Source organism: Nelumbo lutea, chromosome 7 (assembly GCF_056320005.1).
Source record: "Nelumbo lutea isolate HS-2025 chromosome 7, American lotus-T2T, whole genome shotgun sequence".
NCBI classification, from domain to species: Eukaryota; Viridiplantae; Streptophyta; class Magnoliopsida; order Proteales; family Nelumbonaceae; genus Nelumbo; species Nelumbo lutea.
In genome coordinates this window covers 20,916,706-20,923,396 of record NC_142690.1, presented here as the reverse complement: position 1 = coordinate 20,923,396, position 6,691 = coordinate 20,916,706, and the positions used below count along the sequence as shown (strand labels likewise).

The 6,691-nt window shown below is 36.6% G+C and overlaps 1 pseudogene; it reads left to right on the top strand.

The window, feature by feature from the left end:
* Positions 1-5,560: 5,560 nt before the first annotated feature.
* On the top strand, positions 5,561-6,491 carry LOC148845562 (kunitz trypsin inhibitor 5-like; annotated as a pseudogene).
* Positions 6,492-6,691: the final 200 nt, after the last annotated feature.

Here is a 6,691-nt window from a genome sequence, read left to right as displayed (position 1 = left end):
CATTAATGTGTTAACGCCCATTCTCCCTCCTTAGATACTTCATTTGAAGAGTGTTTATTTACCACTACTACATTCTACTAATTGAATCTATACCCTTAAATTCTACTAATTTTAATAATACAAAAGCTATATGTTCAAACCCAACATGAGTACTAAACTCTCCTTTTGTCTATGGAGCAGACACATACATAGTTCAACTATCTAGGTTAAATGGCTGAACCAATGTCTCATATTTAAACATTAATGGTTGAAAAAACAAATAAAAAATATAAGAACTATAAGAAATCAGGTGCTTCTCTAAAATTATATGTTTATCCTGTTAAGTAAAGTATGGTAAATAACAAAATTTAAAACTGAACTAGAAAAGAAACCATTTTTACTATTCATGCAGCGCATGAATGGTTCAACATTTAAGGTCAAATAAGCAATTCCATAATTAAATAACAAAAGTTTTAAAAATTAATTTGACAAAAATATTTAAAATACAAAATATGTAGAAAAACATTTGGGTACATCTTTAATATTATGTATTTCATCATATTAAACAAGAATAATGGTGATAAGTAAGAGTTATTTTTGTTAATGATGAAAATATAATAAAAATTTAAACTAACTTAAAAAGAAAACTATTTTTCATTTAATTGGTGGTTAGTGACCCATACCGGTGCAAATTGGGTGGGCTTCTTCTTGGTGCTCGGGCTGGTCTGGCATGACTATCTATATATTTACATACATGCATATATATATATATATATATATATATATATATACACATATTTATATCAAATTTTAGCATGGGAAAGATTAACTAATCCAAGTCCAAGCCCGATCAGAGTGTATCAACCTTCAATATGGGATAGACCTAAGTTGAATAGATCATGCTTGACTCTTCGGCCCAATGCATAGGGTTGGGCCTAGGTTAAGCACAAACTCAGCCCAAACTTGCAAACTTGCACCATAATAGACTAATCATTTAGGTAAAAAGGGTCAAGCCATTGATGTCAAAATTAAATAATAAAAAATAGGGTAAAAGAATTAATACTCCCCTAAAGTTCAAAATAAATACTAATACCTCCCTTCTAATTTATAGTGGGACTTAACTTTCCATGTCAGAATAAGATTCCATTAAATTTGATAGAAACAATAAAAAGATCCTTTAGATTCTTTATTGTTCTTTAAATTTATGAAAACTACCAAAACTGAGAAATAAAGTAGGGGTGTTCACGGGTTGGGTTGGGTCGGTTTATTGGGGTTTTCCCAACCGACCCGACCTGGTCGGGTTGCCTGAGGTGGAAACCGAAACCAACCAACTGATAGGCCAAATCGACCTGGTCGTTTTGAGTCGGGTTGGATCGTTTTGGGTCGGTTTTGGTTTTGCTTCTGTACAAAAGGACACCTAATTGAATTCTAATTGTAATTGCCTAATGGGTTGCCTATTTGGTATAAAAGATTATAGAAAGTTATAAACTATGATAGATTGCCTATTCTAATTGTAATTGCCTAATGGGCCTTCTAGTTCTAGTAGAAGACTAATTATGGTTAAGTAGGAAACTACTCAAACTAGGAACTACCGAACTAGTACTAGTTCGGTTCGGGTCGGATTGATTTCGATTTTCACACAAGAAAACAGAAATCGGCCTGATATATCGGTTTATATATTTGCCCAACCCAAAATCGACCGGTACTAATGAAAACCCGACTGACTCAGGTTGGATCGGTCCGAGTTGGTCAATTTGGTCAGGTTGGGCATTCTTATGAACAGCCCTAAAATAAAGGGTAACCACTATTTTCTTCTCTCCGGAAAGGATAAAATTATACATTAAACCCAAAGGAACTTACATCAATACGGACTAAAACCCATTCAAGACAAGGCCTTGACTCTCTAACTAACACACCATATATGAGCCAGTTTATTTGTATCATGACTAATACGATGAAATGTTAAAGAACCGAGTAATAAGAGTTTTAGAATCACAAAAGAGGACAATTTGACCACGAATATGTATGTTCCAGCTTGTTCTTCTATGAACCTGATAACAATCTAATGATCACCTATGCAGTCGTAGCTACTTCCCCATCACTGATGAACCATCATACTAAACTGTTATACTGGTATGATGTACAAACTCAACTCTTAACCTTTTGCTAGAATCATTCAGATTCTCAATCCTGGTACGTTCAATCCATTCATGATTCAACAACAAGCTTTTCTTTATTTATTTATTTTGGGTAATGATTCAACCACTAACATAGAAACCCTCAGGATTGTGCAAAAAGCATTAGGAGAATCTTATGGAATAAAACCCTGTTTCTGACAATCCAAAAAGCCCACAAAATGAAGCACTAGATTAAGAAATCAGTCCAAACAACCTCCAAAATAGTGTTGTGCAGTCATTCTATAAACAATCTAGATGCAACCATATTTGACCAATAGCCAAGGCTTGACCCAAATGGGCAAAGTGGCAATACCAAAACAAATAGTGTGGTGGTGTTGCTGGTGAGAGGTAACTGATGGAGGACAATTTGGCTCAATCGCATGAACCCAGAACACGTGTGCATGACCTGGCTTGGTGAACAGTCCAGCCTAGTAGCATGATCTCGACTCGATGGGAAGGAAACTCCAAGTCAAAGATAGTCAACTCGCCGAGGGCTAATACCTCGGTGGGTCAGTCCCCCGCCTAGCTCGGAGAGCCCAGGCTCTCCCCTAAGGGACGCCAAGCTTTTCCCCACCTGGGAGGGAGCACCCCGGTGCTTCGAGGCAGGGACCTATCTACCTTGAAGCACCCCAGTATGTGGCAGCTCGGAGAGCTGCATGAAGGAAGGCAGGAAGATCTCCTGCCCGACCGCCGTACCCGACAAATCTGGTGACAGCAGTCGTGTCCCTCTTCAGGCAGCGTCGTGCTTGCCACCTTTAGAAGGTGTCCTACGCCTGACAGACACGTACCCGGCAGTGACGGCCCCGCTCGTGCCACCTCAGCCCTGCCAATAACGGTTGCGGCAAGTTGGCAGTGGCGGTTATACCCACCCTGTCAGAGCCCGATGGGCGGGAGGTAACAAATTCCTGCTATAAGGAGCTTAGCATCAAGGAGGAGGGGGATCATCATATTCGGTACGTGCGCTATCTTCACTCTTAGCCTTCGTCTTTCTCCTTGCTTCTCCTATCAAGTACTAACTTAATCATCGGAGTGTTCCCGCCGGGTAACTCCCTCCGAGAACTTTCTTCTTCTCATGTATCTTCCAAGAGCCACGTGAGTGCCAGGTAGGAGTGACCGGATCGCTCTACATCAGTAACCATTTGTGAATCAGAGATGTTAGTGGCTAGGTGGTATAGGAAGCGCAGAGCTCTATCACGTTTTTGTGTATGCAAACTAAGAACATAGCAATGGGAAATAATGGGCAGAATTGGGTTTTAGGAAAAAATAACTTCCACATGATGTCACATGCTAATGCATGTGGATGGAATGTTAACATAGGGGAGGCTTTTGTCTTATGACCTCATAAGACATGGGAGGTCTTAGTCCAATTTAAAAAATGAGGGGATGTTTCGGTATTTAGGATAAAAGTGAAGGGAGGTTTAAGTCTTTTACCCTAAAAAATAAAGAATAGATCGAATTACAAAAACAAAAAAAAAATATTGAAAATTTTGACATATCCCAAATACTTTAAATTTGTCATATTAAAGAAAGATAAGTGTAATAAACAAGAGTTGAGTTTACAATTAATTATGGATATGGAAAGAAATTTTAAAATTTTCCCAAAATGAGATTGTTTTCTATTTCAAGTCAAATAGGTCAACACTTAATATCATAATTATATTAATAAAAAATCATAAAAAGATAGAAAAAAGTTATAGAAAATACAAAAAAATGTCAAAAAAATGTGTGCACATCCCAAATATTACATGTGTATTATATACTAAAGAAAAATGCACATGATAAATAAGTACTTTTATTAACAATATACATAAAATGCAAAATTTAAATCCACCAGCACACCATATTTTAATTACTTATCTTTTTTAATGGGTTCCAATAAGATATGAAAATTATTATTTTTATCTAAAATTGTATTTACTACCAGTAATAATTCTATACAGTCAAGATTCAGGTTTGATTGCTTTGTCTGAAGGGCCAACACTAACCCAAGTGTTATTAGATTACCAAATGTTAACCGTAACCCTAACATAACATTCAAATCATCCAGTTGAACATCACAGCCTGTGGTTTCTTTTCTCCTCTTATGCACGCCCTAGTTCTTACTCCCACTAAAATTGAATTCAACTTTGTATATTATCCAATAGAAAATCCTATGCTTAAAAGGAAAGGGGGGTACAACATGGGGCCTTCCTTGTGCTATTTGGTATCTACTCATGTGGGGCTCTCGGTGTTCACTTATCTGCTGCCTCATGTGTAGAAGCGGTTCAGACTAGTCTAATTTAGTTGGTTTTTCCACTTTTTTTCTTTGCAGAGTTTTCTCCTTTCCTCACATATATCTCTCTTCCTTCAGTTTTTTCATCCTTGGGCCTTCCTCCCGTGTCTCTCTTCCTACTGTTTTATTCGCTCATTTTTCTCTCTTCCTCTAGGTTCTTCATCCTTCTACCTTCCCCTAGCCTATTTCTTCCTTCTTTTTCCTTTCCTCACTTTTTTCTTCTACCAATTCTCTTCTTGAAGTTTTTTTTTGGGGTTTTGGTGTGTCGCTCTCCCAATCGTTGTGCATTGCTTATGGTGATTTTGTTGTGGTTATAAGCTCTGTGTTTTTTATATAAGCAAACCTACTTTACCACTTACAACAACAACAACAAATTAAAAAAGCTATTACAAAGACAAAATCCAAAAGTTCTCCTCTTGTCATTCATAACACCCCCATTACATATAGTATGAAAACATTATGATATGGCAAGGATAGAAGGTTTAACCTATTATACATAGCTATGTCACCATTGACATTAATATTACGATTCCATACATTTAATGTTCCATTAATTTTTATTAGAACCCAATGAGAAAATTTTTTCAATATGTTTTTTAAATGTTGTTCCTAACTTGCCATATATTAATTCTTGTTCTCTCTATTTAAAGTATTTTCTCATAAACAAATTCTATTAATTAGATCTATATAGAATACATTTAATAATATAAAACCCATATTTTAACAAAAAGGACCCAAAAACAAAACTTTCTTCTATCCATGCCACAAGTACACAATTCAACACTCCAAGTCAAATGGGTCAACCCATGATGTTATAATTAGATAATAAAAAATAAAATATATAGAAATTTGTGAATACATTATTACTATTAGCATCATCATCTAAAATTGCCACACAAGCAAAGCACACATGAATATCACATATATCAAAATAAGATAAATTCAAACAAATTAAAATTAAAATGAGGTTTGTTATACAATGGAGACCCATTTTAGTATCACTTGACACTTTCTCCTACAAAAATTCCTCTATTTTAGGAGGTAATTCAACATATTGTTGTGACAAAAGAAAGCAACCTAGCTATAAAAGGGAGGGTTCCTCGTCTTCCTCTCAGATCCCAATAACTTTGAGACAACTTCTAAGCAACCCAGTGAGTTATTAATTCTAGCTACGAGCAATATCTTCACTCTGCCCATGGGGACTACTTTCTTGATTTCATCTCTCTTGATTGTGTTATCATCAATTATGAAGTTTGAGGTCATAGCCTCATCTCATCATGAGTCTCATCACCAATCGATGTTGATATAGATGGCAATGAAATCCAAGCAGGACAACCCTGCTACATTCTTTTAGCCATCCAAGGTGGCGGAGGCGGCGTGTCACTCGACAGAAGGGAGAGGTCTCACTCATTAGTTGTGATGCAGCATGGTTCTGAAATGAAGTTTGGCACACCTATATCTTTCTCTCTAGTATCAGCTTCAATGGAAGGGAGGATTATCTCACTCCCCAAAGAGCGAGCCGTTGGGAGGATGCTTCTTAGAGTGAGAATCCCATCATCATCTGGGGCAAGAACTATCTTTGAGTTGACAGATGTGAACATCAGATTCTCAGAGATGCCTATAGTTTAGTAGGTTCAAGAATCATAGGGATCTTCTTCACCGAGGACAAGAAGGTACATTACAATCAGCGGACAACCAGGACACCCTGGTTCCTCAACTGTGAGAAATTGGTTCAAGATCGAGCGAATTAGTAGCTCTAGCCCAGAGTACCGCATTTCATACTGCCCTAGCGTGTGCAAATCATGCAAGGTTGTGTGTGGGAATGTGCGCATATCATCAGAAAGTGGGACAAGGTGGCTTTCTGTGTCTGAGCATAGAGAGTTCCCATTTGTGTTCGTCAAGGCCAGGCACAACTAAGTGCATGGAATGGAAAATGATGGATTCAATAAGGGGCTACCTCCTCTCTAACGTGCACTATGATTCGTAGTAGTTGATAATTTTGCTTGCTTTAATGTTTTTTTTCTTCTTGGGATTTTTCCTTTTCTTAAATAAATTGAGTATTTTTCAAAGATAAAAAAAGGAATGAATGACAAACTTTTCTTTTCTTAAATCATAACTTTTATGGCTATATACTATCCTTTTTTATTGATATTTTCTTGCTTGATCCTTTTTTTTTGTATTTTATTAGGTACAAAAATGGATATCTTACAATCTATTATGAGTTATTATAGATCGCTAATTCAAAATCTAAAATTATGAAAAT